This window comes from Arvicola amphibius, chromosome 12 (assembly GCF_903992535.2).
Source record: "Arvicola amphibius chromosome 12, mArvAmp1.2, whole genome shotgun sequence".
Lineage (NCBI taxonomy): Eukaryota > Metazoa > Chordata > Mammalia > Rodentia > Cricetidae > Arvicola > Arvicola amphibius.
Window position 1 is genome coordinate 63,947,412 of NC_052058.2, and position 11,955 is coordinate 63,959,366.

Below are 11,955 nucleotides of genomic sequence, written 5' to 3' on the forward strand. Positions count from 1 at the left end.
CTTTTAGTGACAAACTCCCGTACTTCACGGGAAGAAGGTTCTGCCCTTGGAGAAGATAGTTAAAACACCTCCAAAGTTGCTCTTTTTGTTCCAATTAAAACTCCTTGAAGACACAAGAAACCAACCAGGCCATTTTGACTCATTGTTTTAGGCAACCTAAGAAGAATCTTGACTCATAGTACAACCAAATGATGGAGGACTCTCATTGGTTAACAAAGAAACTGCCTTGGCTTTTTGATAGGGCAGGATTTAGATAGGTGGAGTAGACAGAACAGAATGCTGGGAAGAAGGAAAGTTAGTCAGACGCTTCGGGCAGTCGTCATGCCTCTCCTCTCTGGGCAGATGCCATGTCTCTCCTCAGTGGGACAGTTGCCATGAAGCCAGCCACCAGGTCAGACATGCTGAATCTTTCCCGGTAAGACACCACTTCGTGGTGCTACACAGATTATTAGAAATGGGTTAATCAAGATGTGAGAATTAGACAATAAGAGGCTGGAACTAATGGGCCAGGCAGTGTTTAAATGAATATAGTTTGTGTGTTGTTATTTCTGGGGCTAAGCTAGCTATGCGGTAGCCGGGTGGCGGGATGCAGCTCATCGCTCCTCACTACAACCAAATACCCAGCCTAGAAGGATTTGTTCAAACCTTTTTGGTTATGTGCTCTTTGACACTGAACTAAGCATGCTCAGAAATGGACACCTTAATCTGAGAATGCTCATAAAATATTACATGTAGGTGGGCTTTCTATATGTGTGTATAGGCTTCCTAATACTGTCTCTGGGAGTTTTCTTTGTTTGCTAAGAGCAGTGTTTAGAAATAAGCCCAGTGGGTCCCTTACAGGCTACAGGTCCCAAGATTTCCTTGACTCTCCTGGCTCTATTTAGCTTTCCAGATCTACAGCTTGTTCACATTTTCATACTCCCCAAAACAGTTCTCAGGCTGCACTGTAAATGGGTGTGTGGCTTCTCTGTGCCTATTTCCTCAGCTACAAATTGGACAGAGGGCAGAAAAGCTCATTTTGTTGTGAAAACTGAGAGAGTTGGTGTGCATGAATGTGCCTTGAACCTCTCTGATGGACTGAGCTGCCACCCTTGGAGATATAGATTTATTTCTTCCTCAAACCATTAGATTATTAATTCATTCAACAAACAATGACCATATGGTCCGAGACAGGTGCTGTTCTGAATGCTGGGAGTCCAGGGCATTAAACTGACAAAATTCCCAGGCTTTCTGAAGACTACTTTCCATGGATGTTGGGGAAAGGAGATAAATAAAACAATAAACAAAATAAAATAATGAATGATATGGTCGAGCTAGAATACGAGGCAGGGAGTGGGGATGCTGTATTGCATGGTGACTGAGAAGGACACTTGCAGAGAGCGTGGAGGGTTGAGTGGGTGGCCACAAAGCTACAAGGAGGGCTTCCAGTCACAGGGAGTAAGGAGGGTGAAGACTCAGTTTTTTTCCCACTGTACCCTGGCAGGTACATCACCATCTTGCTGAAATGGAGAGGGTCTCCTTCATCCCAAGGTCAGCTTGTGAAGTGGATGCTCCCACAAAATCAAAACACAGCAAACTAATAACAGCCCTTAGTTATCTTGGGTGTGTATGCAGAGTGAGACTAGGCTTCCATCTAGCCAAAAGTGACAACCAAGATCTGTTTCTTCCCACAGGTCACTGACCTCGTTCCTCTTATTCACACCAAGGAGATAGTATGAGTGAGAGCCTCGCCCTGTATCTGCCATATTGGAAGAATCAATAGGATTTGTAGTGTGCCTGGGCATCGTTGGCTTGTTAGTTCAGTCTTATTCCCTCACCCTCCCAACTTTCCAAAGTCCTACCAAGGGCACAAGGTCCTGGAAGAGGTTGTTGCCCTGTTACTGCTTACAGAGAATCGGTAGTAAGAGGGAGGAATGTTACAATTATTATTAATGTATTTTTTTTGTCCACACCATGCTAAGAACAGTGTGACTTCAGCAGTCTCTGGCCCTCTGACTATGCACAGCACCCAGCAGAGAAGCTGGCACATAGTAACTATTCAATAAATGCTTGATGAACGAAGAAATGGAGACTAGCGTTCAGTACCATACGCGGAGGCACATGCAGGCGCTCTGCTGCGTTCGTTCCTGGGAACCTCGCTCTGCTTCTCAGCCAGCAGGAGCCAGGGACACCCACAGAGCCAGCTTGGCAGAGCCCTGACATCTCAGGAAGGAAACTCACCTCTCCTCTCCAGAGCACACTCCCCCGTGCCACCCGGTGTCTGTGGGTGCGACCGAGTGGCAGCCCACAGAGGGAGTGAGGGTGATTTTGCTGCAGGTTTAGCTTTGTTGGCACTTACATCAGTCACCCCTTTCCATAATTTTAAGCTCTAGCTCAGCGTTCTCAGAGAAGACATAAATTATTAAACAAAAGAAAGCAACTCTGGCTTCAGATCAGATGGTAATAAGCATCACCTAGTACAACTCAAAGTCCCTTCATGTGGCCTGTGTGGCAGCAGAAGGAGTTTAAGATTTGGCAGTGCCGCTCAGGTCCTGGCTGGTGTTAACTGTGGATGTGTCTAGCACTCACAAGGACTATTGGAAACAACTGGGGGCATGTCTCCCCGTGTGTGAGGAAAGACGAGTGTAGGAAGGAAAGGAGAAGCAACCTTTCATGTCAGACCAAAGGGAATCTGCACTGACTGCACATCTTCTGTGTCCAGTGTACATATATGTTGCTGTGCTGATGTCTACTTCATGAAGTAGGTGTCACTACCGAGGCTCTGCGGGTAAAGACATCAGGGCACAAAGACATTAAGTAACTAACTTGAAAGCACATGGTGGAAGGACTGGAATCGGGGCCCATCCTGTGTTAGCTGTCCCCTCACCACGTGAAGCCCAACCTAAAGGATGCCATTGATGATGACAAACGGCAAAAACGCATGCATCCTGGAGCAGGGCTCTCAGCGTGTCCTGTACTGAGGCTCCTGCAAAGCAGTCCCCTTAGACATGTTCTTCATTAATCACTGTGAAAGTTTAATGCCCCGTGTAATATATAATACATGTGCTTATATAGTTAGAGAAAGAGAAAGAGCGCTTGGTGAGCACACAACCAATTTCTGTTCCCATTGAGAACATGTGAAGTAGAGCAAGACAGAGTTGTCATTCTGTGCTCCATCCATGGGTGCTGGAAATGGGCCCCGGAAACGGGCCCCCACCACAGCATCTCACAGACATTTCTCCCTCCTGAAGTGGAAGAGGAGAGGCTTAGTGAAACTAAGAGCTTCTGGAAGGAAGCTGGGGGAAGACAAAACAGAAGAGGCTGGATCTGCCAGGATGAAGGATCCAGCTGGAGCTGGACCAGAGCCCACGCACTTCCCACAGAAGCCTCCCTCCACGCAGGTGTCTGCAACACACACTGCTGCAGCACAAACCCCCAGGGCGGTTGGTCCAATGTGCCCTTCCCCAGAAACATGGCAAGTCCATGCTGGGGCAAACCGCTCCAGGGCAAGTGTGTCTTTGGTCTCTTCTTACAAACCCACCTATTTCACAAAGAGGAAACTGACAGAAAGAAGATCACATGACCAAGGTCGTAATGACCTCATTGGAGACAAGAGAACAAGAAGCCAACCATCCTGATACCCTTTCCAGAATGATGATCCAATTCAACCCTCGTGCATCTCAACTAAATTTAGATGCCGATCGAGACGAAGCCCAAGCCTGGCGCCCAGCTCACCAGGTGCTGCAGGTTACCTCAGGAATCTACACACCTGTGCCAATAAGGACAGGTGCCCAAGATACCTGCCCCCAAAGAGAGCCAGGCAGAGATTTCATCATACAAATAAACACCAGTGCACAGGATTCCACTCCTGAAGCCCACAACCAGTCATCTGAAGTGGACAATACCCAAAGCAGCTCGTTCAAAGTCTTAAAAAACAAAAAACAAACGTACCTAAGAAGCTGCAAGTAGGCTTATCCCACAGGCATCAGTGGGAATACCTCTTCTTCCAGGAAGCTCTCAACTCCCACCCCTGCTCAATTGCAAATGAGCTCTCCTAACTCTCGAAACCCTCAGACTTCATCATTCCTGGGGCACCACAAGGTCTTGTGTGATCGCTGTTACCGAGTTCTTTCAGAAACCAGGTCTCTTTGTTATGTATGGTATTTTATGAACTCATACAGCTTAGAGATATATTAACGTGTTCCCCTCCGATACCTAGCACTGAGCCTTGCCCACAGTACACACTTAGTAAATATTTGTTGAATGAATATTCTTATGCAAAATCCATCATTGGAAATAGAAGATTAGAACTGATCCGACCAAATAGGGTTCAAAGAAGAGGAGCTTCAAGCATAGATATTTCTTCTAATTCCAAGAGCAAATCCCCCTCTTGGAATTCAGAGAGCGATAGGGGTTGTTGACACTGGAATATGGAAGAAGAAGACGTTGAATTAATCAGGTGTTAAACCGAAAATCTTTGTTTACTGAAGGGCCCCTCAGCCTGCACCAGACGTCTTTTGGGAGGAAGTGCCTTGCCTTCGCGGATATGTTTCTCACAGGAGTGTGGGAGGAGGGATATGGCTAAAATCCTCCATTTTAAAAAGTTAAAAAGACACCATCAGAAAAGATATCCAGCACTTTCAATTCAGAAGGCAACTGGTCTGGCTGAAAATGGTAGAGGAAGAAAAAAAGAAGCACGAAGCTACATTGACATGACCCTTGGCTGCACAAGCAAAACTGAAGATCCAAGCAAGGAGAACCAGGTGTGTTAAGAGGAAAAGCCTGCCCCCAAGGAGCCTAGGAAGATCTTCTGTACTTACCCGCAAAGACCACACACACTTGTAACTGAAGAGAATGTTCTCGGGCCCTGGTAACCTTCCAATAACCATGGTTGCCAACTGCTGCGCCCTTTGGTTCCCAGGCCACCTGCTTAGCATGACACCAGCCAGAAATTCCAGCTGCGCAACCTAGAATTATGGAAGTTCACACTAGCCAGGTGACTTCTGAGCCTGAAGAGTGAAGCCAGCTCCAATATCTCTTTTGGGAATCACGCCAAAAAGCAGCTGCCCAAATAACAAGCTCTGCATCCAGCTCCAGCAAGACTTCCCCTCTCCGTGCCAAGGGTCACCTCCACTGCCAGGAAACAGACTAAAAAGCAAAGAGAAAAATTCAGACAAAGGAAGCTACGAATATTATTAAAGCTATATATTTCTTCCTTGGGAATTTCAAACTTTCTGGGCTACAGAGTCCTAGAGGTTTCTTCTGACTGAGGTTTCCTTCTCTCTGCCATCCTATAACCCTCTTGCTTTTGCAAAGCAGCTAAAATTGATCCAGCAATCTCTATTCACCCAGGACTATTTGGGGCATTTGCAAGAACTGACTCATTTAATCAAAACAAAAAGAAAATTCTGTAAAGTAAGAAATACTATCACTTCTAGACTATTTGTAGAGAAACTGAGGCCCTAGGAGGTTAACTCAGTCAAGATCACATGACTCTGGAGTCCTAAGATTTATATACAACCCAGTTTTTGTTTTGTTTTGTTTTGTGTCTCTCTATATATAGTTGTCATAGATGCAGAACAACCAAATAAAAGGTGACTCAGCACCTGCTAGGTGAAAATTAGGATGTGGGGGCAGGCGCCATCTGGAAGAGGGAGTCGAGACTGATTGCCTTTCACTCCAAGGAAGAGGTACCTAATATGGAACATGGATTCAGAAACTACTGGGCCACAGTGCTAAGGAGGGTGTTCCGTGCAACGAAAAGAAGATAAATACGCATGCCCGCTTGAGTGCTTGTCTGACTTCATTTCCAAATTATGTCCCTTATATCTGGTTAGCATGGTAAATTAATCCTTTAACTTCCTGCTAAACCCTGTATTCAAAGTCTAAAGAGTAGGACATGAGCTGTCTCTCTGCAGTGCTCCCCTTGATTCAGGTATCCCCAAACTTCTTTCCATCAAAGAGAGCAGTAGCTAGACCTCAGAGAAAGGGACCAAAGAAGCCAGATTTCAGTCTAGTCTTTGAGCATCTTGGGACATGAAGATGTTGTGACTCATGCATGGTGAAGCCAACTCACTTAGACTATGGGGTCCATCGGGAGGAGGTACACAGTATCCTGTGGTAAGAAAAAGTGTGCTCTTGTATGTTTTTGCCCTCATGTATTTCTGCTTCCAAACAAGGAGTGTAAATTGTGGCTGACTGGGGATCTAGTTTGTAACATTCTAGTCATATCTATGTTCACTTTAGGGATAGGAGGACTAATGAGCTGTGGTCCTGTCATTGCTTCAAATACTTGCAGTTTAGGAGAAATAGATGTGCACAGTAGGCAGACAGAGGCAGACTGTGCACTAAAGATACAAAGAAGCTCATGATAGCTTTCAACCAAAAGAGACTGAAAGCAGACTATAGAAAACCTTCCACATATTCGATGGCTTAGGCTTGTCTCTTAACAGATAAGTGGGCACTTGGGTTACAAGCATTTACTTCTAAAGGTTCTTCCTCATCTCTCCCTTGAACTCTGGACTAGTAAAACCCAACTGTATGGATTTGCAACATCTCTGCTTGCTATAATCATACACACACACACACACACACACACACACACATCAAGCCTGATATGTCCAAATCAAACCTGATGTCTTGGTTTTTCTCACCACATCTGCCCTCTTGCCACCTTTTGCCGCTTGAGTCAATAACCTGTCAGTCAAGTTTGACTTCTTTCAAATTCTCCCATCTCACGACCATAAGCAAATTCTAATAGCTGTCATATAAAAATACATCCAGACTCCAACCACTTGGCACTACTATTTCCATGGCTACCTCCATGATCTTTTATCTGCTGGATTATTGAGAGACTCTTATCTCCATGTAGAGTCCACCCCGGAGTCAGAGTGACCTTGAAAATTGTAAGCTAACACACACAGCCACTCCTCGGTTCAACGCCTCTAAATAGTTTCTCCGCTCACTGGGAACAGAGGCCAGATTCCTTCCCTTGACCCAAGATCTGCATTCTCCGCTGCCACCTGCTCCCCTGCTTCACCACCCGCATGCTGCCCTCTTTGCTATCACGCTCAGGCCAAGCACATTCCGCCTCCAGACACTTTATGCTTGCAGTGTTTGGTTTTGTTGTTTTCTTGGCCTGGTTTGTTTCTCTCTGAGTGCCTGCATGGCTCACCCTGTCACTTGACTGGCCTCCTGGTCACCAACTAAGCCTGGTCTCCTTGTGTTAGAAGAGGAGGAGGAGGAAGAGGAGGACATTCTAAAGAATAGCAGCCCCGTGCTTCTTATTTTGTTTTTCTGATTTATTATGCCTTAGTCCTTTGTTTGCTTCCTCCAGACTATACATTCTATGACGGTGAAGACTTAGTCTGTTTTATTTGCAGACAGCTCCTAAAGGCTAGAGAAGGAACAAGCATGAAGCCCATGCTGGGCTTACATTTTTAATATCTAGCTCAAGAAGATGAGTCAGCAGTCCTCACCAAAGACCACCAAAGAGGTGCTTACCATGGTCCAAGACACCACTAAGAGAGTCCAGGTCCGTGGACACTGCTTATGCCATTGTGTTAATAGATGCGTAAGCTAGGAATGACAGATCATGTCTCATAGCTTCAAGTAACAGAAGCCCCAAATTAAAAGGACCAGAACTTTAATGGGAGTCCTCATCTTCATCACAAGCACGGACACAAAGACTCCAGGGACAGTCAGTTTTTTTTTTTAATGAATGACAGTGAGCTTGGATATGATTGGAGGAAACCTCGCCTAAGATGCACAAGGCCCCAGATCCACAGTACCACATGGAACCTCACTTAGTGGCAGGCTTGGCAGGCTCCTGTGAGGTGGAAACAGGAAAATCAGAAGTTCAAGGTAATCCTGAGCTTCATAGTGAGTTTGAGTCCAGACTGGGCTACATGAAACCCTGTCTTAAAAATAATGAATTAGTCAATTAATTAGTATTAATTAATTAAAATAAATTTAGATTATAATGGGGAGATTATTTTGAATTAGCCAGATGAATCTTTGTAATAAAAGACCCTTATGGGAGGCTTACAGGGAGAGGGAGACTTGATAGAGAAGAAAACATTCTGGTGACCAAGCAGGAACTAGAGTGACAGTCACAAAAGCCACTGATGGTGGATGAGGCAGGGAACCAACTGACTTCTGGAACCTCTAGCAAGATGCTCCCCACTGATAACCTTGATTTCAGCTCTCCAAGCCAGGCTCAGACAGCTGGCCTTCAGAACTGCAAGACAACAAACGTGATTACAAAGTTCATGGGCATTGGTTTCAGCAGCAGCCAGAAACTAATACAGCTGCAGCACCAACATACACAGCATACACAGCAGCAGAGAGCCCTGCACCTTCCAGGATAAGTATTAAAAATCAATATACGCATGTATAAAATTATCAGGCAGTTTTGAAAAGTCACTGCAGCCCCCACGCTGGCCAGAAAGCCTTGGTTTCTTCCCCTGCACAAGGAGACATAGCCAGGCTGTACCGTTCTACTCCGCGTGTCATCTTTTCTAACAGCTGCTTTAGGAAATACTATTTTCAGACCTGACATACAGAAATCATCTTATTTTTTTAAGAACATTAACTTTTCTCTTTTTCTGTCCAATGGGAGGAGGAGAAAAAGAAAACTTCATGCCCTCGAGTCAAAATAATTACCTTCAGGACTTTAAGACGGCATTCCTGCTGCTGATGCTGGTCTGATCAAAGCCAGTCATGAATTAAGAATAAACCCTAGCTCTCTATTCACTACATCCTTAAATGATCTTTCTGCCTCTCTTCTTGGAGGAAGAAAAAATAACATTAAAGCAAAGACTGGTTTTAGCCATAATGATAATGTTCACATTTATATTCTCAAAGAGCGTTAGTATCATTAGACAGCTAATGCAGGTGACAGTTTCGCGCCGATGCAGGTCAACACTGCTATTCTCTCCTAGCAACAGGGATCCAGGTGCTTTGGGATGCAGCAGTCACTCGTGAGCTTGTCAGCCCATCAGCTCCAGAGCCAAAGCTGAAAACCCAGTGGACAAGTGGAATCTCAGTTCCTTCCCACATATGTGGAAGCAGGAGAGACCAATGTCCTGTGCAAAAAGGAAAACGAAATGTATTAACTAGTGACAGGATTCAGATGGCGTGTTCCCATTCTTTACGGGAGATAAAACCATGGCTGATAAGATGGGCACAGGACAGACCCGGATGCTGGGCTGTGTCACCGTGACAGCAGGTCCTGCAGGAATAGGGGAAGGAGAGACGTGTCTGTACAGAGCCTCGTGGGGATTTGCTGGTGGGGTAGGGTTGCTTCCTTCCAGATTTCACAGCAACTTGGGTTCTCGTAGATCGGAGAAGCACTCTGTGGTACACAATTGGAGCACATGTGTGGTCTAAAGACAGACAGCAACTACATGCTCAGCAAAGCAGAACACATTAGATCGTGGTAAATCAGACCTCTGGGCACCTCTGGCACTGTGACTGACCTGAATTTAAGACTGTCCTAGGCATTACTACAAACCTATGACCCAGCCTGGATCCCTGCTGTCCACAAACAACACAGACAAGCTCTTGTTAGCCTTAAAGGATCTTATTTACTGAACCCAGTGAATCCATTTAAACAGTCCAGTGACTCAATTTGGGCCAACCTGTGATTTCAGTAGCACGTTTCAGGAAGATGGATACGAGTTAATTCAGTGGTTCAGACTTTGGGATTTCAGAGACCACTAAAAAGGCCACCCAACTCCTAAAAGCACGAGGAAGGTTTGGGAATTAATAGAATTCAAAGGAATATATTGTGATGGCACTTGACAAAAGAAAAAGCAAACCATTGTCTTTTAGAGAACTGGGATCAGTTCTTTAAAAGGAGGGCACTCAAATAAAAAGACCCAATTTCCGAATCCTCAGCTCTGCAAAAAAGTCACATGTTGTCTTTACTTCTCTGATACCGCGGGTAGTGGAAACGTCACTGCATTCTGGCACCAGCTGCAGGCCTGCACTTGTGATCTCTGGGATGCATGATTCTTACCGTCTCTCCCAGCAGTTTGTGCACTAGACCCCGCCCTCCGTCTTACCTGCATTCACAGATGCAGGGAAGGCCATGCAACCAACACACCTGCTCTGCTCCTTGAGGCCACACTGGCTGTTTCTGAGGAAGACAGTCTCTGGGGGGAAACATTTCATCTGCCTCCCTCTTTATGCATTCATTCAGTCATTCATTCATTCACTATTTGAGAAGTACCTACTACATATAAGAGATTCGATTAGAAACTGGAAAAGCAACAAGGGATTTGCAAGCAAGCCCTACAGACATACAGAGTGTTAAACAAAGACTCAAGTTGCAGGGAGTCGTGCATATTACAGAGACAACAGCACTGGACAGGAAATGAGCGTAACGGGGGGCTGGGGTACAGGAAGGATGGAACAGTGTGCACAGGCTGCGCCCACTGAAACGCTCATCTTTCATTGTACATCCCCTGGTAGCGCTGCTGACAGCCGGCATATCTTGGGATAAGGCAGACAATGATACATCCCACTGTTCTAATTCTGGAACTGCTATGCCACCTCATTAATATGGGAAAATGTGTTAAAAAGCTGCTGATAAACAGCTGCACAGAGGCAGAAATAGTGACTCCCATCACATTTGCAAGCTTTATTGGCTCTCCAACATGGCATAAGAGGCGAAGCTTTGCCTGCATGTATAAACGGGGTAATTTGCTGTAATGCTCCAGTTTATTGGTAGACGTTTTGCCATATCATATCTCCCCAAGCACAGTTTAAGGACACTTCTGATTTACACAGTTCTGTAAACTGCCTCTTTCTTAGGACCGTCATGCCGACTGGCACAATTAGTCTCGCATCCCAATCTCTTTATGAAACAGAAGACTGTCTAGCTTCCACCCATCCTACAAGCCCTAATAAGTAAATTTCTACTCAGTCGGAGGATATTTGATTAAGAAATTAGCTATGAGTTGTGTATAAATCACAGCAAGTTGACTGAGGCAATGGGAAAGGATATTTCTTCTTTCACAGGGAAACTAGATTTTGTCCTAATCCAAGACCAGCCCTGGAGTTAGAAAAAAGGTTTGAATGAAATGCTGCTGCCAGAGCAGGTATTCAAAGCTGGCGGGCACAAGCCCCCAATGACAGACGCAAAATCCCAACTTTCCTTACCTGGGGATGGCTCTGCTCTGTATTTCTCCAGCTACGTGAGGAAGAGTCCACGGAAGCTCAATTCCAATTACCTCCCTTCTCCCCAGCCTCCGTCCTTTCTGACGACAGATTGATGGCCACCTTGGGTACCTCCTGAGTGCAATCCACGACAGGGGACAGCAACATTGAACTCACAGAATTGATTTCCACTGGGTCCCTGTTTAGGCCGGACCTGTGGAGGTGATTTTCATTACTGACCTTCTTTTGACCCCCTCCCCCTGAGGAATTATAGTCCGTTGGGGAACCTTCTCTGCTAGATAAATATTAAACTGTGTTCTGTTTGGCACCAGGTGGCAGCTGCTCCCTTCCTTCTGGGCTGGGGATTATGTATTTGTGTAATTTTTATATTATGTTTGTTTTCTTGGCAGATGGCTTATTATTGGGGTTGCTTGGGAAGAGAGGAAGGTGTAACTCCAGGGGCACGTTCTGCTAAATTAGAGGCAGGTAGGGCAGAAAAGAAGGGATTTTTTAACAAATAGAAGCCAAAACTGTATAATTTAACTAAATGTGAAGAGCCTTAGAGCCTACAATTATCCAAACAATGCTTTGAAAGGGCGACTTAGAGACAAAATTTTCCTTGGAGACACATTTAGGCAATTCTCCTGGTGGATACTTCTCCGGATTTCCCGATTCTGACCTTATCCCATCTCCTAGAAGAATGGCCAAACAAGCTGTGGGTCTATGTCCTCATCTCCTAAGAATGTGACACTTTCCTGGCAACCAGGGTATGGGGTCTCAGAACTGCCAATATAGCATCAAGTGAGAGCCCTT

At 45.4% G+C, this 11,955-nt stretch overlaps 1 long non-coding RNA gene across 1 annotated transcript; it reads right to left on the minus strand.

The window, feature by feature from the left end:
• Positions 1-7,737: 7,737 nt before the first annotated feature.
• Positions 7,738-11,562, minus strand: LOC119827696. Its single transcript, XR_005287705.1, has 3 exons — positions 8,644-11,562; positions 8,027-8,218; positions 7,738-7,807 (listed from the first exon to the last, which is right to left on the minus strand). It is a non-coding gene; the product is annotated as an uncharacterized LOC119827696 (long non-coding RNA).
• Between the last annotated feature and the right edge of the window lie 393 nt (positions 11,563-11,955).